At 44.7% G+C, this 24,118-nt stretch overlaps 1 protein-coding gene across 3 annotated transcripts in view; it reads left to right on the top strand.

The window, feature by feature from the left end:
- SLC35C1 (solute carrier family 35 member C1) overlaps nucleotides 1–18,206 on the top strand; it is a 37,010-nt gene extending 18,804 nt beyond the window's left edge. Inside the window, exons 5-6 of one of the 3 annotated variants that reach the window (XR_013403275.1) lie at nucleotides 1–56; nucleotides 1,080–1,854. The gene's annotated coding sequence lies outside the window, so the exon portion shown is untranslated. Of the gene's footprint in view, nucleotides 80–1,079; nucleotides 1,855–18,098 lie in introns of those variants that run through there. The other 2 variants (XR_013403276.1, XR_013403273.1) reach the window with 2 other exon arrangements.
- Nucleotides 18,207–24,118: the final 5,912 nt, after the last annotated feature.

Here is a 24,118-nt window from a genome sequence, read left to right as displayed (position 1 = left end):
TCTCTCCAGTCTTTGATTGTCCCACAACAGGTGCAATGATGACAAAATCGGATGCAGTGCTCAGCTCTCCTGGCCTCCTGCCTGATTCGCTTTGGAGTATACCACATGGGTGGAAAAGCTGCCCCCACCGCATACAGCCCTCACGCACAGGCACAGTGTGATGGGCAGAACCGGGACCAGACCTACTCGGAGCCCTCCTCCCACACACTGTGGCTTCTGTGAAAGGACTAAATTTAGGACCTGAAACCAGCTGAAATGAGGACAGTAGAGCCTGCTGTGCTGCAGCTGCCCATCCAGGTGTGCTGGGAGCACAGAGGGAGTGTGGGTGTGGGGGAGGGAGGGGCGATGGCAGGGCTGTCACTACACACCCAGTGGGGAATTGACAACATTAGAGCTGGGAACCAGTTTGGAAGTCAGAGCCCAGCCCCCTGCTCTGCTGACAAGGCTGAGACTCAGAGGAGCCTCAAGAAGCCTGAGGTCACAGTGTGATGGGGCAGAACCAGGACCAGAGCTACCCAGAGCCCTCCTCCCAGGCCAGTGCCCTTTCCACTGAGTGTAATAATACTAATACTTTTTTAGAATTGCTCTGTCAGCCTGGTGTGGTGGCTCATGCCTGTAATCCTAGCACTTTGGGAGGCCAAGGCGGGCAGATCACAAGGTCGGGAGTTTGAGACCAGCCTGGCCAACATAGTGAAACCCTGTCTCTTCTAAAAATACAAAAAATTAGCCAGGCATGGTGGTGGGTGCCTATAATCTCAGCTACTCAGGAGACTGAGGCAGAAGAATCGCTTGAACCCAGGAGGTGGAGGTTGCAGTGAGCTGAGATGACGTAACTACATTCTAGCCCAGACAAAAGTGCAAGACTCTGCCTCAGAAAAAAAAAAAAAAAAAAAAAAATTGCTCTGCCACCCAGGCTAGAGTGCAGGGGCACAATCATAGCTCACTGTAACCTTGAACTCCTGGGCTCAAGCAATCCTCCTGCCTTAGCTTCCTGAGTTACTGGGACTACAGGTGCCTGCCATTATGCCCAGCTAATTTTTTTATTTTTTGAAGAGATGAGATCTTACTGTGTTGCTCAGGCTGGTCTCGAACTCCTGGCCTTAAGCAATCCTTCTGTCTCTGCCTCCCAAAGTGCTGGGATTACACAGGTGTGAACCACACCATGCACGCCCATAATTTTTTAAATAATAACTAATATTGTGTTGGATACTTGCCACATGCCAAGTGCTATTCTAAGAACTTGAGATATATTCACATCTGAAACAGGTACTATTAATATGCCATTCACAGGTAAGGAAACCGTGGCACAGAGAGGTTAGCGACATGCCCCAAATCACATGGAAAGGCCTCCCTCTCTGCACACCGAGAGACCAAATATACAAACAGACAATGGTCAAACCGTATATGATAATAGAACTCTGCCCTACAACCTCCATCATGATCAGCCCTGGAAGCCAAACCACCACTTCTGCAGCAATTGGCCCAGAAGGATCAGGACTTGGTCAATGATTGCCAGTGACTGCCAGTTTCCTTATGTCCCCCGACACCCTCCCCAACAGTACAACCACCACATCCAACTCAGGACCAATCAATCACGTAGGATGTTGGGCTTCTAGTTAGCTGCCTCTAGCACCCCCATGCCAACAGCCTCCAGTGAGGGCACACCCAAGCCTTCCCTTTTTCTCACTGCAAATCTTTCTCACTCTGTCTGACTCTGAGTGTTTGCCAAATATATGTAGTATGAGATCATGCAACTACACTCCAGCCCAGACAAAAGTGCAAGACTCTGTCTCATGTTGTAGTGGTGGCCGACTCCCTTGCTATGGCTCTGAATAAAAAGCCTCTGTGTGGTCTTACTTGTGTGGTCATTGTTTATTTCTTTTTCTTTTCTTTTTCTTTTTTTTTTTTTTTTTTTTTTGAGATGGAATCTCACTCTGACACCCAGTGGTATGATCTGGAGTGCAGTGGTATGATCTCAGCTCACTGTAACCTCTGCCTCCCAGGTTCAAGTAATTCTCCTGCTTCAGCCTCCCAAGTAGCTGGGATTACAGGCATGCACCACCACACCTAGCTAACTTTTTCTGTATTTTTAGCAGACGGAGTTTCACCATGTTGGCCAGGCTGGTCTCGAACTCCTGACCTCAGGCGATCCACCCGCCTTGGTCTCCCAAAGTGCTGGAATTACAGGCGTAAGCCACCGTGCCCCACCTGGTCATTGTTTATTTCTACACCCTCCACTGCCTGTCAGCTTTCTGTCCAGGTACTGGCTGGCTGGGGAGGAGGAGAGGATTCATTCTCAGAGGATTCTCAGGCAGGTGGAGGGTGCCTGTGGGCTGGGGGTAAGGCCAGCTGTCATTTCTACCAGGCCAGGAGTCTGGCACCCACACACCTTGCTCTGTAGCCACAGAAGGGTTATCTGATTTTCCAGCCAGCCAGTGATTCCAGCCCTGCTGCCTCCCCAGGTCACTGTACCTTGAGTCCCTGCCCCACCTCATCTTTCATTCCCCTATGCCAGAAGGAGGGAGGACCTGCCCTTCTTGAGTGCCTAATATGTGCTGGGCCTGAGCTAGCCTCTTTACATCCTTCACCTCATTTTTAGTCCTAACCCTGTGAGGCAAGGCTATGTTTCCACCACATTTGAGATACAGAGTGTATCCAAAGTCACTTAACTTCCCCCATGCCTCTGTTTCCATGTCTATAAAATAGAGGGAGGGGCCAGGCACAAAGGCTCATGCCTGTAATCTCAGCACGTTGGGAGGCTGAGACGGGCGGATCACTTGAGGTCAGAAGTTCGAGACTAGCCTGGCCAACATGGTGAAAGTCGGTCTCTATCTACTAGTTAGCATTTCAAAGTCTCGTTTGTTATCAAAATTAACCAGACAAATCGCTCCACCAACTAAGAACAGCCATGCACCACCACCCACGGAATCGAGAAAGAGCTATCAATCAATCAATCCTGTCCGTGTCCAGGCTGAATGAGGTTTCCCATGTTGAGACTGCAGTGAATAGAGATTGAACCATTGCACTCCAGCCTGGGTGACAGAGTGAGATTCCATCTCAAAATAAATAAAATAAAATAAAATAAACAAATTTGCTGGACAAGATCAGTGCCTCCAGGAAGCTTGGAGAGCCAAGTAGGCTCCTGGCCTTCACTCCTGCTTCAAGCAGGGCAGCTTCAGGTGTGTCCCTTCACACATGGAGGATGTGCTTCAGATGTAGTTAAACTAACAGGGGTAGGGGGAGCCTTGCACACATTGGCCATAGGATTTCAGTGAGGGGAGTGAGTAGAAGTCCCTGTGGACCAATCTCTGCTCTTTCATCCTTGCATACAGAGCCACAGTTTTGTTCCTTTCTCTTCTGCGAAGACTTGGAGAAGGGAGAGGTGGCACTAAATCTTGATTCATTAGAATGAATTCTGATCATCCCAGCCTCCTTGTCAGTTATGAGTTTAAGCAGGATTGGCCAATGAGGCATGAGAAGTCTACTAGTGGCTTCTGGTAAGGGTTTCCAACTCTTCAAAAGAGACACAGAACAGGAATGTTCCCTCTCTGGTCTCTTGAGGGATGCTCAGCATGATGGCTGGAGCTGTGGCAGCCATTTGGGACCATGAGGGCAATCACTTTAGGACACCTGAGTGTTCGGTGACATCACTGAACTTTAGAACTAACCAACTTATGCACCATTTATGCTTCTTTTAATGGTTTTCCCTCCCATGCAGCTAAAGTGTCTTAGCTGGTTTAGCTCAGCTTTTCTGTTCTGTGGTTAACATGGTCCTGTTCTAAGCCTTAAGAACCCATGACTAGAACAATGGGATGATGCAGCCCAGTGGGGCTTGAATTGAAACTATTCACCCAACAGCATCTGTCAGAGCAAGCTCCTGGGCACCTGCCTGTGTTCTCAACCTCCAAACAATCCCCTTCTTTTCCTTTTACTCTGTACTGTGCTTCTCAACCTATTCCCAGCCTTTCATCGGTTCTATGGCTTCCCTGCTTCCCCCTGAACCAACCTAGGCTCCACTCCTGGACTTTCATCCACTCCTTAGGCTTTCTGGTTAATCCGGGTAACAGTTCAGCCCCATTCAGCCTGCTCCCAAACTTCTGCCATGATGCCTGCCCATGGGTTTTCCTGCCTACCTCCTCCCAGAAAAGCAAATGAGACACAGAACCCACACCTGTGTTTGAAAACCCCTGATCTAAAGCACCGTCACTTTGGATTGAATCTCAAAGGGAGAGAAAGTAGAGAAATGATTTAAAACGATACAATCAATTCAGTCACCACCGCAGTGAATCAGTGGATCCTGGAACCAACCCGATCAATCCTCTAAATCTTGGGCTCTGGAATGGCATCATAGCCATGGAACTGAACACGAACCAAACCATATTCCATTTGTCTCTGCTCTCAACTCCCAAAACCTGGTGGGGTAGGATCCACAGAGACAAACACAGACCTTCATCTCTGTCCTAGAACTGAGAACTCAAGCCCATCAGAGTTGAACTCTGGGAGGTAAGAGAACGTGCAGAGAATGTGAAGGTTGTCACCCCTCCTGAGGCCAGGCGGGCAACATGCATGAGGAAAGAGGCCAGGGTGTGAGGCAACAGCATCGGTGGGACCTGTGAGAAAGTGCGGACCGGTGAGACCAGCAAAAAGCCAAAAGTCCAAATTTTCAAAAATACTGCCAGCTAAACTAGTTTGCCCCACTGGCCTCCAGTTTTCCAGCTTCTAGGCTTTGGAGTCAGTTGACCCTGCAATGGAATCCCCGCTCTGCCATCTGTTGGCTGGGTGACTTTGCAAGAGCAAGATAACATGTCTATAGCCTCAGTTTCCCAGCCACTTCTTAGCTGTGTGACCACAGGCAAATGATGTCTCTAAGCCTTGGTTGCCTCATCTGTAGCGTGAGGATCATAATAATTTCTATTCTAGAGGGCAGTGCAGTGGTTGGATGAGATCATGCATGTTGCATTGCTTAGCACATTGGCACACAAACAGCAAGTGTGATTATTAGATGGAAGCTTCCAGGAGAAAGAATGGCAAGGCTTTTTCCCCTCTGCTATGTGGGCTCATGGATTCAGCTCTGAGGCCTGCCAGAACAGCCTTCTAGACTGCTGGGTGGGAGAGGGCTGTGCTGGCAGGAACTAGAGATGCGTGGACCTTAGTGCTGCATCCATCCCTGATGCCCTCATCTGCTAAATGGATCTCCACTCCTTCCCTGCTGCTGCTGCAATCTCAGATAAGATGAAACTTACTATCACAGGAGTGAATTCCTAATGAAAAGCCCAATGGGGACAACTAGTTACATAAAGGAGGAAAGCAAGCTGGATGGAGACGATGGTAAACTAGACAGTTCTGCATGGGGGAGCCACTCCTCAGCTCTCATCATTTTTTGCCATTTGGGAATGTGGGCCTCAAAGGCTGGAATTTCTAATTTTGCAAGAGAAACCGGAAATCTGAAAGTTTATGTGCAATTTCCCGAGTTTAAAAGAAGATTCAAATTTATAAAAGACTGTGCGTGGGGGCTGTGTGGCACATATGTGGACCAAATTCAGCATCAGGCCATCGTTTCACAGCCTCTTAGAGGATAAATTCTTTGCAAGCTTATCACATCAGTGAGAGGTCCAGTAGGACACAGAGCCCACAGGGCAAAGGTGGCAGTATCTGTACCAACCAGAGCTAATGGGATTGTGACTATTTTCTGTCCCATTTCAAATGCCATTCTTTTTCCACCTCCACAGAAGAGAAGCTTCCCATAGGGGATCGGTCTGGCTGCTTCTACCATTTTCCAGCAGCGATTAGTATCATAAAAAACATTCACAGGCTCTCTGAGTGTGTGAAAGGTTCTACTGCCCTTCTCTACTGTGTTCTTGCTAATGAGCAAGGCAGGGAAGCAAGAGAGAACTAGAGGAGCTGTGTGGTTGCTTTTGCTACTGCTGATAATAATAGTTATAATAACAAGCCTTCTGTTATAATAATAATTAATAATAATAACAACAGGCTGGATGCAGTGGCTCACGCCTGTAATCCCAGCACTTTGGGAGGCCAAGGCCGGTGGATCACTTGAGGTCAGGAGTTCGAGACCAGCCTGGCCAACATGGTGAAACCCCGTCTCTACTAAAAATACAAAAATTAGCCAGGCATGGTGGTGGGCGCCTGTAATCCCAGCTGCTCAGGAGGCTGAGGTGGGATAATCTCTTGAACCCGGGAGGCAGAGGTTGCAGTGAGCTACTGCAACCTGAGATCATGCCACTGTACTCCAGCCTGGGTGACAAGAATGAAACTCTATCTCAAAAAAATAAATAAAAATAAAAATAGGCCGGGCACAGTGACTCAAGCCTGTAATCCCAGCACTTTGGGAGGCCGAGACGGGCAGATCACAAGGTCAGGACATCAAGACCATCCTGGCTAACACGGTGAAACTCCGTCTCTACTAAAAAATACAAAACACTAGCCAGGCGAGGTGGCGGGTACCTGTAGTCCCAGCTACTCCGGAGGCTGAGGCAGGAGAATGGCGTAAACCCGGGAGGCAGAGCTTGCAGTGAGCTGAGATCCGACCACTGCACTCCAGCCTGGGTGACAGAGTGAGACTCTGTCTCAAAATAAATAAATAAATAAATAAAAATTTAAAAATGAGTACGAACCATTTTGGCCTGCAACAATTTGGGGAGGGCCTTGGGGAATTCTTTGATACCTCAGGATCTGCCAAGCTTTGCTGTATGTTGAACCAGCTTGCCAGTCACTATGGGCCATGCATCCAGCCTGCTGAACTCCCTTCCTCTAATGACGTCTTCACTTGCTCTTCCTGGGGAAGGCCAATGCATTTTCTATAAGGTGCCCTGAGTGATCAGAGCCTTCTGGAAAAAGTTGTCTCTGGTGTTGAATATGTCTCCTTCCTCCTCCCAGGTGAGGCGGGCTCTGCCTCTGCTGTGTTTCTTTGCCTGGCTGGCTGGGATGCTTACACTATGGTGGGGGCCCAATAATGGTAGCTTTTATAGGCCTGGGGTTCTTGGCGTCAATTTTGCCTCTTTTTGCTTTTTATCTTTTGGTGCCTTTATCGGTTTAGACTCCAGAAAACTCAACTTGAAGGGCAACAATTTGGGGAGGGCCTTGGGGAATTCTTTGATACCTCAGGATCTGCCAAGCTTTGCTTGGCAAATGTTTTCTGTGAAAGGGTGGATAGTAGCTGCTTTTGATTCTGTAAGCCGTGCAACTTTGTAAGTTGCAACTCTGTCTTTGAAGCTCAAAGCCGTAGATCAGATGTAAACAAATGAGCAGGGCTGTGTTCTAATACAATTTCACTTACAAAACAGGTGATGATGGATGAAGCTTGTAAGCATTATGCTGAATGAAGAAGGCAGCTTCAAAAGACCACATATTGTCTGATTCCATTTATAGGAAATGTCCAGAATTGGCAAATCTCTATAGACAGAAAATAGATCCCTGGCTGCCTAGAGCTGGGGGTGGGAGGTGAGGGAAAATCTTCTAAAATTAGATGGTGGTGGTGGTGGTTGCACAACTCCGTGACTATAATAAAAAGCATTAAATTGTACACCTAACTGGGTGCATTTTTTTTGGGTATGTAAGTTATATCTTAATAAAGCTGTTTAAAAAGAAGAGTACACCGAGGTTCATAGCAGCCCTAATCACAACAGCCAAAAGGTGGAAATCAGTATCTGTCAATGGATGAATGGATAAACAAAATGTGATGTAGACATACAATGGAATATTATTCAGCATAGAGCGGAATGAAGTATTGATACATGCTACAGCATGGATGATCCTTGAAATCATGGGCTAAAGTGAAAGAGGCCAGACACAGAAGGACTAATATTGTGTGATTCCACTTATACGAGGTTCCCAGAATAGGCAAATTGATAGAGACAAAAATAGAATAGAGGTAACTGAGATCTTGGGGCAGGGGAAATGGGGGGTCATTGTTTCATGGGTACAGAGTTTCCATTTGGGATAAGGTACAAGTTCTGGAAATGGATAGTGGTGATTGTTGCACAACACTGAATGTACTCAATGCCTCTGCATTGTATGCTTTAAAATGGTCAGGCCGGGTGCAGTGGCTCACACCTGTAATCCCAACACTTTGGGAGGCTGAGATGGGAGGATTGCTTGAGCCCAGGAGTTTGAGACCAGCCTGAGCAACACAGTGAAGCCCCATCTCTCCAAAAGAAAAAAAAAAAATACAAAAATTAGCCAGGCATGGTGGCATACACTTGTGGTCCCAGTTACATAGCTGGGACCCAGCTACACTACTTTTACAACTGGAGGCTGAGGCAGGAGGATGGCTTGGGCCCAAGAAGTCGAGATTGCAGTGAGCCATGATCACACTGCTGTACTCCAGCCTGTGTGACAGAGCAAGACCCTGTCAAAATATATATATATATATTAAAACGATAAATGTTATGCTATGTGTATTTTACCACAATTTTTTTTTTTTTTTTTTTTTTTTGAGACGGAGTCTCGCTCTGTCGCCCAGGCTGGAGTGCAGTGGCCGGATCTCAGCTCACTGCAAGCTCCGCCTCCCGGGTTCACGCCATTCTCCTGCCTCAGCCTCCCGAGTAGCTGGAACTACAGGCGCCCACCAACTCGCCCGGCTAGTTTTTTGTATTTTTTAGTAGAGACGGGGTTTCACCATGTTAGCCAGGATGGTCTCGATCTCCTGACCTCATGATCCGCCCATCTCGGCCTCCCAAAGTGCTGGGATTACAGGCTTGAGCCACCGCACCCGGCCTTACCACAATTTTTAAAACCTGAAGAAAATGAAACAGGATACAGGTGAGGCAGGGACGGAACATCAGGGTGGCTGGTGCACACAGAAAGCAAAGTGGAACATGGCAGGAGGAAACTAACAAGGTGGATGGGGTCAGCTTATGCAGGGCCGTGTGGATGGAAAGGAATGAGCAGATTCCAAAAAGATCCAGATCAGGGAGCCATGACCAGGACACTGCATGGATCCTCAAAGGAGAAGGCCAGTAGAAGAGGACAAAAATGACCAGCAGCATCCCTAGGAACAGGCTCTGCTCTCCCCACCACACCACCCCTAGTGTGCCTACCTGCAGTCAAGGCTGTCCCCCACGCTGTCTTGTCCGGAGCATGTGAACAGTCCCCAGTCACCCAGCCACACAGACACCCCAGCACCCAGCAGGGTCTGCACACAGTGACCACTAAGAAACATTTGTTTCTTAAACAACAAGAACAAAAAGAACAAATGAGCATATCCCACTCTATTGTGTAATTGTGCTGGGATTACTTAAGATTTTTCTATTATTATTATTATTTAATTTTGGGACAGAGTTTCACTCTTGTTGCCCAGGCTGGAGTGCAATGGCACAATCTCAGCTCACGGCAACCTCCACCTCCTGGGTTCAAGCGATTCTCTTGCCTCAGTCTCCCTAGTAGCTGGGATTACAGGCATGTGCCACCACACCCAGCTAATTTTGTATTTTTAGTAGAGATGGGGTTTCACCCTGTTGATCAGGCTGGTCTAGAACTCCTGACCTCAGGTGATCTGCCCACCTCGGCCTCCCAAAGTGCTGAGATTACAGGCATCAGCCACCGCATCCAGCCAAGATTTTTATTTTCTGATTGGCTTTTCTGTGAACTTGCCAACTTGTTTAAAATGAACTTACACTACTTTTACAACTGGAAAAACAAATTCCATTACACAAAGCAACAGAAACCCAGATGAAACTGTTGGACCTACCCTCTTTGGGATTTTTGGGCCCATTTCTGCTCAGAGCCTATCCCCGCTCTCTGCTCATTTGGGATCTGCTGGTTTTACTTGGCTCCTTAACCCTTGGCCCATCCTGTTCCTCCATTTCCATCCCCCACCACATCAGATCCTCCTGTCTGGATCACATTTTTTGGATCAACCCACATGATCACTCCCTCAATCTCCCAGGCATTTACCTCCAGCTCAGTAGTTCTCAACTAGGGGTAATTTGGCACTGTCTGGAGACATGCGGCTGTTACAGCTGGAGAGTTGCTATGGAATCTGGTGGGTGGGGGCTAGGAATGCTGCTAAACATCCTACAGTGCTCAGGACAGCCGCCACAGCACAGGACTGTCTGGTCCGAAATAACAAGGTTGAGAAAAACACACCTGAGCCAGTAACGATAATAACGTGATCATCCTGACCGCCATTCAACAAGAACCTTCTATGTGCAAGGCAGTGTGCAGTGTGCATTACACAATTTAGCAATCAGAATCCTTGCAACAGCCTTCAGAGGGAGGTAATAGTACTATCTCCATTTTATAGATAAGGAAACTGCAGCCCAGAGAAGTTAAGCAACTTGTCCAAGGCCACACAGCAAATATCCAAGCTGGAATTTGAATCCAGGTCTACCTGACTGCAAATCCCATTAAAAGCCCCTAAGGGGCCCTCAAACACACACACCCCTCTTCCTTCCCTTGACCTTTAAGAATGGTTACTGTTTTCTTGAGCAACAACATGTGAAATTAAACAAGGTTACGTGCCCCTGTTCTCTTGGTTGGAGCCCCTCCTCTTGGTTTTGCTTTCTTGTATTTGCTTTATTTATTTATTTAAGACAGGGTCTTGTTCTGTCACCCAGGTTGGAGTGCAGTGGCACCATCATAGCTCGTTACGGCCTTGAACTCCTGACCTCAAGTGATCCTCCCGCCTCAGCCACCCAAAGTGCTAGGATTACAGGCGCAAGCCTCCATACCCAGCCTGTTTGTACTTTAATATAGAGTCCACTATCTAGGCTGGCCCCTTGTCTCTCAAGGAGAAACTAAGGGCAGCTTTTCTGCATGGTGGAACTGAGTAAGGGCTCAGTCCCAGGTGATCTGAGCATAGCCTCCTATGAACCCAGAAAATCTGAGACCGGTCTCAGTTAATTTGGAAAGTTTACTTAGCCAAGGTTGAAGACACAGCCTCAGGAAGTCCTGACGACAGAGGCCCAACGTGGGCAGGGCACAGCTCGGTTTTATACATTTTAGGGAGACATGAGACATCAGTCAATACATGTAAGAAGCACATTGGTTCAGTCTGGAAAGACGGGAAGACTCGAAGCCAGGGAGGGGGCTTCCGGGTCACAGATAGGTGACACACAAATGATTACCTTATTTGGAGTTTCTGATTAGCCTTTCCAAAGGAAGCAATCAGATGTGCGTCTATCTCAGGGAGCATAGGGGTGCCTTTGAATAGAATGGGAGGCAGGTTTGCCCTAAGCAGTTTCCAGCTGGAGTTTTCCTTAGTGATTTTGGGGGCCCAACATATTTTTCTTTCACACCTCCCATTCCCTCCCACCAGCCCTTGACTCCATTATCTGATGACCACACTGCTGGAAAGGAACATCCCGGCTGGAAAGGAACATCCGGTCTACTCATAGTCAGCTGTAGCGAAGATAAGAAAGCACTCACGTGCCCATTTATTTGGCCCTTTGTTCTAGGTTACCAGGTCAGGGTGCCAGGCAGGAGGCCAGGCCCAACTTTACTCAATGTCTCCTCCTCCCATGCTGTTGGATAAATAGTGCAAGCCGCGGTAAGACTTAACAAAAGGATGCTACTAGCTACTTCCTGCCTCCAGCAAAAACCTGTGTATGGCTTTAAGAGCTTAGGTCCCACAGGTCCAACTTCCTCAATTCCTAGAACCAGCAGAACATTCTCAGAAGGGATCTAGGGAAACCGCCAGAGATCCACCATTCTTCACAGGAGCTGCGTAGCCAGAGGATGTCTCTATGCAGAACCCAGGGCACTACAGGGAAACCCTTGGGGGCCACTCTCTGGGGCTAATACAGCCAGAGAGGGCAGAAACAACTGGGGGTATTCTGAGCTCACCATGCCAGACCCACCCAGAGCCACCATCTTTTCTTCTTAAACTTCTCAATTAAATTGTAGCATATATACAAACAAAAAAAGAATCCTAAAAGAATACAGCACAATGGGTCACCATAAAATAAACACATTACACAGAACATTATCGGCACCCTAAAATCTTTCCCAGGAGCCCCCACACTATCCCATCCTTCTTAGTCAATGGCGACCAATATCCTGATGTCCGATGTCTAATACTATAGATTAGTTTTTAATATTTTTGTTTTAATTTGTGAGTTCAGAATCTTTTAAATATGGACATCAATAGATTAAATTTTTTTTTTCAGATGGAGCTTCGCTTTTTTACCCAGGCTAGAGTGAAGTGGCATGACTACTCACTGCAACCTCTGCCCCTGGCAGGTTCAAGTGATTCTCCTGCCTCAGCCTCCTGAGTAGCTGGGATTACAGGTGCGCGCCATCATGCCCGGCTAATTTTTGTATTTTTAGTACAGACAGGGTTTCGCCATGTTGGCCAGGCTGGTCTCGAACTCCTGACCTCAGGTGATTCGCCCGCCTCTGCCTCCCAAAGTGCTAGGATTACAGGCGTGAGCCACCCTGCCTGGCCAGGTTAATTCACTTAAAACATTGTACACACTAAACCAAGGTATCATAATTCAGGTAAATAAAAGACCCCACAACATCAGTGAAAAACTTCATTCAAAGTTAATGTAAATAATGTATTTAGACTTTAGAATTTCTGAGTGGACAAAACCGTACAACTACATGGAAACTGGACAACCTGCTCCTGAATGACTACTGAGTAAATAACAAAATTAAGGCAGAAATAAAGATGTTATTTGAAACCAATGAGAACAAAGACACAACATACCAGATCTCTGGGACACAATTTAAGCAGTGTGTACAGGGAAAGTCATAGCACTAAATGCACACAAGAAAAAGCAGGAAAGATCTAAAATCAACACCCTAACATCACAATTTAAAGAACTAGAGAAGCAAGAGCAAACAAATTCAAAAGCTGGCAGAAGACAAGAAATAACTAAGATCAGAGCAGAACTGAAGGAAATAGAGACACGAAAAATCCTTTAAAAAAATCATTGAGTCCAGGAACTGGACAAAACACATAGACCGCTAGCCAGACTAATAAAGAAGAAAAGAGGGAAGAATCAAATAGACGCAATAAAAAATAAGAGAGGGGATATCACCACTGATCCCACATAAATACAAACTGCCATCAGAGAATACTATAAACACCTCTACACAAATAAACTAGAAAATCTAGAAGAAATTGATAAATTCCTGGACACATACACCCTTCCAAGACTAAACCAGAAAGACATCGAATCCCTGAATAGACCAATAACAGGTTCTGAAATTGAGGCAGTAATTAATAGCCTACCGACAAAAAAAAGTCCAGGACCAGATGGATTTACAGCCAAATTCTACCAGAGGTACAAAGAGGAGCTGGTACCATTCCTTCTGAAACTATTCCAAACGATAGAAAAAGAGGGATCTTCCCTAACTCATTTTATGAGGCCAGCATCATCCTGATACCAAAACCTAGCAGAGACACAACAAAAAAAGAAAATTTCAGGCCAATATCCCTGATGAACATCGATGCGAAAATCCTCAATAAAATACTGGCAAACTGAATCCAGTAGCACATCAAAAAGCTTATTCACTACGATCAAGTCGGCTTCATACCTGGGACGCAAGCCAAACAGAACCAATGACAAAAACCACATGATTATCTCAATAGATGCAGAAAAGACCTTTGACAAAATTCAACAGCGCTTCATGCTAAAAACTCTCAATAAACTAGGTATTGATGGAACATATCTCAAAATAATAAGAGCTATTTATGACAAACTCACAGCCAATATCATACTGAATGGGCAAAAACTGGAAGCATTCCCTTTGAAAACCGGCACAAGGCAAGCATGCCCTCTCTCACCACTCTTGTTCAACATAGTATTGGAAGCTCTGGCCAGGGCAATCAGGCAAGAGAAAGAAATAAAGGGTATTCAGTTAGGAAAAGAGGAAGTCAAATTGTCTCTGTTTGCATATGACATGATTGTATATTTAGAAAACCCCATCATCTCAGCCCAAAATCTCCTTAAGCTGATAAGCAACTTCAGCAAAGTCTCAGGATATAAAATCAATGTGCAGAAATCACAAGCATTCCTATACACCAATAACAGACAAAGAGAGAGCCAAATCATGAGTGAACTCCCATTCACAGTTGCTACAAAGAGAATAAAACCTAGGATTACAACTCACAGGGGATGTGAAGGACCTTTTCAAGGAGAACGACAAACCACTGCTCAACGAAATAAGAGACGACACAAACAAATGAGAAAACATTCCATGTTCATGGATAGGAACAATTAATATCATGAAAATGGCCATACTGCCCAAAGTAATTTACAGATTCAATGCTATCCCCATCAAGCTACCACTGACTTTCTTCACAGAATTGGAAAAAAACTACTTTAAATTTCTTTAAAACTACTTTAAATTCCAATTTCTTCACAGAATTGGAAAAAAACTACTTTAAATTTCATATGGAACCAAAAAGGAGCCCGCATAGCCAAGACAATCCTAAAGAAAAAGAACAAAGCTGGAGGCATCATGCTACCTGACTTCAAACTATACTACAAGGCTACAGTAACAAAAACAGCATGGTACTGGTACCAAAACAGATATATGGACCAATGAAACAGAACAGAGGCCTCAGAAATAACACCACACATCTACAACCATCTGGTCTTTGACAAACCTGACAAAAACAAGCAATGGGGAAAGAATTCCCTATTTAATAAATGGTGTTGCGAAAATTGGCTAGCCATATGCAGAAGGCTGAAACTGGATCCCTTCCTTACACCTTATACAAAAATTAACTCAAGATGGATTAAAGACTTAAATGTAAGACCTAAAACTATAAAAACCCTAGAAGAAAACCTAGGCAATACCATTCAGGACATAGGCATGGGCAAAGACTTCATGACTAAAACGCCAAAAGCAATGGCAACAAAAGCCAAAATAGACAAATGAGATTTAACTAAACTAAAGAGCTTCAGGATGCAAGAAAAATTATCATCAGAGTGAACAGGCAACCTACAGTATGGGAGAAAATTTTTGCAATCTATCTATCTGACAAAGGGCCAATATCCAGAATCTACAAAGAACTTAAACAAATTTACAAGAAAAAGTCTGGGTGCGGTGGCTCACACTTGTAATTCCAGCACTTTGGGAGGCCGAGGCAGGTGGATCACCTGAGTCAGGATTTTGAGACCAGCCTGGCCAACATGGTGAAACCCTGTCTCTACCAAAAATACAAAACTTAGCCAGGTGTGGTGGTGCGTACCTATAATCCCAGCTACTCGGGAGGCCGAGGCAGGAGAATTGCTTGAATCCAGGAGGCAGAGGTTGCAGTGAGCCAAGATCACACCACTGCACTCCAGCCTAGGAGACACAGCAAGACTCTGGCTCAAAAAAAAAAAAAAAAAAAAAATTACAAGAAAAAAATAACCCCATCAAAAATTGGGTGAAGGATATGAACAGACACTTCTCAAAAAAAGACATTTATGCAGCCAACAAACATATGGAAAAAAAAGCTCATCATCACTGGTCATTAGAGAAATGCAAATCAAAACCACATTGAGATACCATCTCAGGCCAGTTAGAATGGCAATCATTAAAAAGGAAGCAACAGATGCTGGAGAGGATGTGGAGAAATAGGAATGCTATTACACTGTTGGTGGGAGCGTAAATTAGTTCAACCATTGTGGAAGACAATGTGGCGATTCCTCAAGGATCTAGAACTAGAAATATCATTTGACCCAGGAATCCTTTGGTTATATACCCAAAGGATTATAAATCATTTGACTCTAAAGACACGTGCACACATGTTTATTGCAGCACTGTTCACAATAGCAAAGACTTGGAACCATCCCAAATGCCCATCAAAGATAGACTGGATAAAGAAAATGTGGCACATATACACCGTGGAATACTATACAGTCATAAAAAAGGATGCGTTCATGTCCTTTGCAGGGACATGGATGAAGCTGGAAACCATCATTCTCAGCAAACTAACACAAGAACAGAAAACCAAACACTGCACGTTCTCCCTCGTAAGTGGGAGCTGAACAATGAGAACACATGGACACAGGGAGGGGAACGTCACATGCTGGGGCCTGTTGTGGGGTGGGGGCTAGGGGAGGGATACCATTAGGAGAAATACCTAATGTAAATGACAAGTTGATGGGTGCAGCACACTAACATGGCATGTGTATATTTATGTAACAAACCAGCACGTTCTGCACATGTACCCCAGAACTTAAAGTATAATTTAAAAAATAGAATTTCTGAGTGGAATACTTGTCTTTTCAAAGTCCTGGCTGAGCACGGTGGCTTGTGCCTGTAATCCCAGCACTTTGGGAGGCTGAAGCGGGCGTATCACTTGAGTTCCAGAGTTTGAGAACAGCCTGGACAACATGGAGAAACCCGATCTCTACGAAAAAATACAAACACTAGCAGGGTGTGGTGACACATGCCTGCAGGCCTAGCTACTTGGGAGGCTGAGGTGGGTGGATGGCTTGAGCGTGGAAGGTTGAGGCTGTGGTGAGCCATGACATGTATACTCCAGCCTGGGCGGCAGAGCAAGACCTTGCTGTTTGTTTGTTTTTGAGACCGAGTCTCACTTTGTTGCCTAGGCTGGAGGGCAGTGGTATGAACTTGGCTTACTGCAACCTCTGCCTCCCGGGTACAAGTGATTCTCATGCCTCAGCCTCCCGAGTAGCTGGGACTACAGGCATGAGTCATCATGCCTGGCTAATTTTTGTTTTTTTGTAAAGACAGGGTTTCACCATGTTTGCCAGGCTGGTCTCGAACTCCTGACCTCAGGTTATCCACCCGCCTCATCCTCCCAAAGTGCTGGGATTACAGGTGTGAGCCACTGTGCCTGGCCTGAGACCTCGTCTTAAAAAAATAATAATAAAATCCTTTTCTTGTTCTGAGGCTTATTTTACTTTTTATTTATATTAATAATAGTCTATAAGTTTTTTAATAATATCTTTGTTAAAATAATTCACATAACATACAATTTACCTATTAAAGGTAAGCTCACTTCAATGGTTTTTAGTATATTCACAGAGTTATACAACCATCATCACAATCAATTTTAGAACATTTTCATCATCCCATTAGTGTTTACTCCTCATTTTCCTCACCCCCAGCCCTCCTAGCCCTAGAAAATCAATTTCTATCTCCATGGATTTGCTATTCTGGGCATTTTATATAAATGGAATTCTATAATACAATATGTGGTATTTTGCAATTGGCTTCTATCATTTAGCATAATGTTTTCAAGGTTCATCAGTGTTGTTATGTGTATCAACACAACACTCCTTTTTTTTTTTTTTCCTTTTTGAGATAGGGTCTTGCTTTTGTCGCCTAGGCTGGAGTACAATGGCACAATCTCAGCTCACTGCAACCTCCACCTCCTAGGTTCAAGCTATTCTCCTGACTCAGCCTCCCGAGTACCTGGGATTACAGGCACCCACCACCATGCCCGGCTAAGTTTTGTATTTTTAGTAGAGACGGGGTTTCACCATGTTGGCCAGGCTGGTCTCGCACTTCTGACCTGGCGATCTGCCCACCTCAAACTCCCAAAGTGCTGGGATTACAGGCGTGAGCCACTGTGCTCGGCCAACACTCCCTTTTTATTGCCAAATGATATTCCATTGTATGGAGAGACATTTTATTTACCCATTCATCAGAAGACAGTCATTTGGGTTGTTTCTACTTATTTGGCTATTCACACATTAGTTTTGTCTGACTGCGAACTTTATGTAGTGGATATATACACATTGTGTTTTTCCATCCTCACACCACTATAAAGAACTGCCTGGGACTGGGTAATTTATAAAGAAATGAGGTTTAATTGACTCACAGTTCCACATGCTGTACAGGAGGCAGGGCTGGGGAAGCCTCAGGAAACTTACAATCATGGCAGACAGGCGAATGGGAAGCAAGTACATTTTCACATGGGTGCAGGAGAGAGAGAAGGAAGGAGGAAGTACTACACACTTTTAAACAACCAGATCTTGGGCTGGGCGCAGCGGCTCATACCTGTAATCCCAGCACTTTAGGAGGCCGAGGTGGGTGGATCACGAGGTCAGGAGATCGAGACCATCCTGGTTAACACAGCGAATCCCCGTCTCTACTAAAAACACAAAAAATCAGCCGGGCGTGGTGGCGGGCGCCTGTAGTCCCAGCTACTCAGGAGGCTGAGGAAGGAGAATGGCATGAACCGGGGAGGTGGAGCTTGCAGACAGCCCAGATCGCACCACTGCACTGCAGCCTGGGCGGCAAAGCGAGACTCCATCTCAGTACAAAAAAAAAAACAGATCTTGTGAGAACTCACTATCATGAGAACCGCAAAGGGGAAATTCACCCCCATGATCCAATCACCTCCCACCAGGTCCCTCCAACACTGAAGATCATAATTCAACATGACATTTGGGTGGGGACACAGAGCCAAATCATACCACATATGTAAATATTTTCTTTGGTTTCTGGCTTCTTTCACTTAAGTTTGTGAGAATCACCCATGTTACTGCTGCCTATAACTGTAGGTTTTTTGTATGGTATTCCTATGTTTGAATACAGCACAATTTTTTATCTATTCTTTGGCTGATGGACCTTTGAGTTATCCTTGATTTATTATTATTACTAATAATACTGCTATGAACATTCTTGCACATGTCTCTTGGTGCACATGTGCACGGATTTCCGTTAAGTATATGCTAGGAGTGAAACTGTTGCGTCATAGAATATATCGTTCATGATTTGTAAGGTATTTGGCTTTTCAAATTTAATATATAATAACAGTTTTTAAAAATGGTTGTATCAATTTACAATCCCAACAGCAGTGTATTTTAATTGCTCACATCCTCCCAGACACTTGATTTTACCAATCCTTTTAACTTTATTCATTCTTGTGGGCCTACAGTGGTACCTCATTGTGGTTTTAATTTGTAGCTCCCTGATGAACTAATGAAGGTGAGTACCTTTTCATGTGTTCATTGCTCACTTAAATATCCATTCTTTGGGGCGAGGGTGTGTGGAAAGTGTCACAGGTAGCCACTATCTGGGGCCAGCGTCGTGCAGGCAGTAAAAAGAATTTACCAGGACAGTTGTAGGTAAAGAAAGGCAGATTTATTAGAGAAAGTATGAAAATACATTGCAAGGGTGCAATGGGCAGGTCAGCAAGAAGGGAACTGACTACAAAGAGACAAAGGCTTGCTGGGGATTTTATAGGATGGTGCTTGTGCTATGTACTGAAGAGGACTTTGTGCAGTGCTGATAATGCCAAGGTTGCAGTGAGCTAACTTGTATTTTTCTATCAGCCAAGGGACTGGTGATAGCTGGGCACAGGAGGGCAATGTGTCCTGGACCACAAAGAAAGGCAGACTTACAGTTTATCTGCTTTTTCTTTTTGCTTTCCTTCAATCTCACCAGTCTGACTCCTTTTGCTTAATTAGGACTCCACAGAAAGTGCCTATTCAAGTCTCTGGCCTAGTTTCAAATTGTGTTGCCTATCTTTTTTTATTATTATGATTTCTAAGGGCTGTTGACATATTCTGGATTTGAGCTCTTTAAGAATTATAAATATTATGTAAGTATCTTTTCTCATTCTATGGTTTGCTTTTTCACTCTCTGAATAATGTTTTTTGATCAACAGTTCCTAATTTTAACATAGTCCAACTCATCAATATTTTCTTTAACGGTTAGTGCTTTTCATGTCTTTTTCAAGAAATGTTTGTCTTCCCCCAAGGTTGCAAAGATATTCTCCAATACGATCTTCTTAAAGCTTTATTGTTTTACCCCTCACATTAAGCATATAGTCTACCTGGAATTGATTTGTATGTTGTGAGATGGAGTCAACTTTCACTTTTTTACAACAGAATATCTGATTGACCCATTACTTTCCCCACTTCTTTACACAGACATCTTTGTCGTGAATAAAATGTCCAGATTCATGTGGACCTGTTTCTGGATTCTCAATTCTGACTCATTAGTCTATTCACCTTTCTCTAATTTCATACTGTCCTTTATTATTAGTATCATCATCCCCATTTTACAAATGAGGAAACTAAGGCACAGAGAGGTTAAGTAGCTCGCCCAATTAAGTAATTTGCTAGTTAATGTCAGATCTGGAAATGGAACGCAGGGAGTTTAGTTTTACGGTCTATGCTCTCAATAAGCTTTACTGCTTCTCAAGCTGAACAGTTCCAATAACAAACATTTTACGTCACTACATCAAAGTAGGCTTTGCGTGAAGCCTTGGGAACAGGGATGCCGCGGCTGCACACTGGATAGGTCCTGGTGTTCCCCGCACAGCCGAAAACCGAACCTCCGTTGTCCCAGTCCTACCACTAGAGGGCGCGGGTAACTTAAACTCGCCGGGGAAGTCCCTCCCGCCGCGCCCGGTTACCTTTCAGCCAATCATCAAATATTTACCCAAAGCGCGGTTCAAAGCCAAAGTAGAAAGTTGTTTAATCCAGTCTCCATGCAGGACATTAACAAAAAGAGACAAAACAGGACTAATCTATCTGCGTAAGCATCTTCAGGGAAGAAAGACGCCACTCAGTTCCTGGCTAATTCATCTCATCCTTAAAGCACCTTATCCTAAGTCGTCTCTCCAATCTTCACTCTTCCTAGTGTAAACTAGGTTGTTTGACATCCTCATGACAACCACTCTTTGGAGGTACTTTTTACAAGGTGTACACTAGAGTGCATTATTATGAGGTCAAAAATTAGCTCTTATTTCTCTCGAAGAGACAATAGTACCCCATTATATTTCACTTCCTTAGCAACGTACAAGTTTCTTTGGTCTCTCTCCAATTTCTCCGTGTCCCTTTTAAAGTGTAAAAACCCAAAGTGGACTTTGCACCCTATTCTATCTAGTGTCAGATTTACTTCCCTATTCTTTTTTTTTTTTTCCGGAGTCTCACTTCGTCATTCAGACTGGAGTGTGGTGGCATGATCTTGGTTCACTGCAACCTCCACCTCCCGGGTTCAAGCGATTCTCCTGCCTCAGCCTCCTGAGTAGCTGGGATTACAGGCACGCATCACCACAACTGGCTACTTTTTGTATTTTTAGTAGAGACGGGGTTTCACCATGTTGGCCAGATCAACTCCTGACCTCAAATGATCTGCCTGCCTCGGCCTCCCAAAGTGCTGGGATTACAGGCATGAGCCACCGCACCCAACCTGCTTCCTGATTCTTGAATGTTACACTGTTAATATACTAAAGCAATATGCAATTATTCAATGAAGTATTAATAGTTCATCTTTGTTAACTTGACAACACAAACCACAAAAAAAAAACACACACAAAAGTAATGATGCAGCAATATACAACAGGCTTAATATTTTAAGTTTCAAAAAAGCTGGGCCGAGTGCAATGGCTCATGCCTATAATCCCAGCACTTTGGGAGCCCAAAGAGGGAGGACTGATAGAGGCTAGGAGTTAATTGCTTAAAGACCAGCCTGGGCAACATAGCAAAGCCCCTGTTTTTACCAAGAAAAAAAAATGTTTTTTAAATTAGCTGGGCATGCTGGTGTGTGCGTGTAGTCTTAGCTACTCAGGAGGCTGAAGCAGGAGAATCCTTTGAGCCCAGGAGTTTGAAACTGTTATTGAGCTAGGGTCACAGCACTGCACTCCAGCTTGGGTGACAGAACAAGACCCTGTCTCAAAAAAAAAAAAAAAAAAAAGAACAGGCAGGGCATGGTCAGTGGCTCACACCTGTAATCCCAGCGCTTCGAGAGGCCAAGGTAGGTGGATCACCTGAGGTCAGGAGTTCAAGACCAGCCTGACCAATATGGTGAAACCCTGACTCTACTAAAAATATAAAAACTAGCCCAGTGTGGTGGCAGCCGCCTATAATCCCAGCTACTTGGGAGGGTGAGGCAAGAATTGCTTGAGCCCAGGAGGCGGAGGTTGCAGTAAGCGGAGATCACACCACTGTCACTCCGGTGACAGAGCGAGACTCCGTCTCAAAAAAAAAGAAAAAGAACAAACAAACCATGCAAACCATGGAGCACTGAACCTCTGCTTTGATTACAGTCTGCTTAGGTGTTTGTGGACAAAGTCTAGAAGGCAACATGAAGATAAGAAATAATTGATTTGTTAGGTTTTGGGAACTGAGGTTGATTACTTTTTTCATTATTGGCAAAATTTCGAGGACTTTTAAAAAATGAGTAAAATATTTTATTTACTCAGCAACTTATGGAGCCCACATTACATGTACGACCCAGGGCTGAGCATTACAAGGAAGACAAAACCAGACACAGGTCCTGCTGCTCAGAATAACAGTAGCTGATACAGTACAAATGCTTAGTATATCCTAAGTGCTATTATCACCCTATTGCAAAGATTAAGAAAGTGAGGAACAGAGAGGTTAACTAGCTTATCCAAGGTCACAGAGATTAAAAGCAGAACTAGAATTTGAACTCAGCAACTCTAATGTGCGAAGCCTAGGATTTAACCATTACACCACACTGCCTCTCATGATAGCTTAATAAGAGAGAGAGTGGAGGGGAGGGAAATGACTTTTGATCATTTGGCAAATGTTTTTCAAGCACCTACTATATGTTAGGTACCAGAGTACCAGCTGGGAAGACACTGATAAGTAAGACAAGCACAGTCCCGGGCTCACAGAATACAGATACAGCATTACGGGAATTTAGAGGAGTAAAAGGGAAGAGGACTCATCTCTGAGGTTGTTTAAGGGAGAAACACCTCCTTACACTCTGTTCCATTCCTAGCAAAGCACCAACCTTGTGGAGAGAAGAGGGGATAGGAGAGGGGGAACACAAAACCTTAAAATAAAAGTAATGAAAGGTGGCATCGATTTATTCAGCAAGCATTTGGAAAGGAAATTCAAAAATAAGGACAGGGCCAGGTAAGGGGACTAGGATAAGCCTCTAAGAGCCTGCCAATATGAGACTCTAGTGCAATTTTTACTCAAATAATCCTTGAGCGTTAGGTGCCAAGCACTGAGCTAGACTTTGGACATACAACTGTAAATAAGCCACAGCCCCTGCTCTCCAGGAGTTTATACTTTAATGGGGCATTAAGACATTTAAGCAAGAAATTCCAGTATTGTGTGCCAAGACAAGTGACCACAAAGAAGCACAGAATGAGACGGGGCACTATTCAGGTTGGGATCAGACAGCAAGAAGGTGACATCTACACTGAACAATGATACAGAGCAAACTGGAGTTAGAAACAAAGAAGGAAGAGGGAGTGTGATCTAGACTGCGGGAACAGCTTGTGAAAAGCCCTGGAAATGGCAGAGAATGCCTAGGATTGCAGTGACACTGGTTTAGAGAGTGGTGCCAATTAATGCCACTAAATTGCAGACTAAATTGCTAAATGCTTTCATCACACTGTCCCAGGTCCAGGAAGGGTTCCAAGCATGGGCTCAACCTAGGGCCAAGTTGAAACAGACTGTTCTCCACCTGATAACCCCAAAGCTGCAGCTTGACTAAGCCATCTTAGCCTTCCCCAACACCTTGTTGCTGGTGTTTATAGCTTCTCTTGCCATTTAGTCAGTCAATCAGCAAGCTCTATGCTAGACGCCAGAGGAATAAGAGGGTTCCACCTGGCGTCCCAGAAGAATGGGGACAGTGTCCCCCACATCTCTGAACCCCACCCGGAATCCAGTACAGTGCTTTGCACACAATAGTACCACTGGATCTACTAAACAGACTAAAAGAAAATAAATTCATCTGATGGCATAATTACGAGCTCAAGTCCTCCACATTCCCAGTCCCTACTCCCAAATCCTCTAATGCTGCGTATCAGGGCACTCCTTCTCCATCCTTGGACTCTGCCACTTGGAATTACCAAGGATCTTCGCACAAAGAGAAGTATAGCTTCGTGGATAAAAGCAGAAGTTTCAAAATCAGAATAATCTGGGTGAAATCCCTCTTAGTAGCTTTATGATACTGAGCAAGTCGCTCAACCTGCGGCACCCTCCATTTTCTTCATCTGTAAAACAAAAATAACAGCAGCTCTTCCACTGGTGTTCGTTAAATGAATGTAACTGGGCTGAGTTCAGAATAGTAAATGAGACCGACTATGTAAGGAGATGATCATGTCTCTTGCCATATAAAGTGCACTTAATAAATGGCAGTTGTAGTAGAATGATGTAGATGATGCTGGTGACGATGTTGGTGATAATAGGAAGGTCAGTTGTCAGTTTTGCAAGTCTCTGACTGTAGTCACAGCAACCCCTACCAGCCC

The sequence above is a fragment of the Macaca mulatta genome, chromosome 14 (genome assembly GCF_049350105.2).
Source record: "Macaca mulatta isolate MMU2019108-1 chromosome 14, T2T-MMU8v2.0, whole genome shotgun sequence".
Lineage (NCBI taxonomy): Eukaryota > Metazoa > Chordata > Mammalia > Primates > Cercopithecidae > Macaca > Macaca mulatta.
This window is presented reverse-complemented; position numbering and strand designations above follow the sequence as displayed.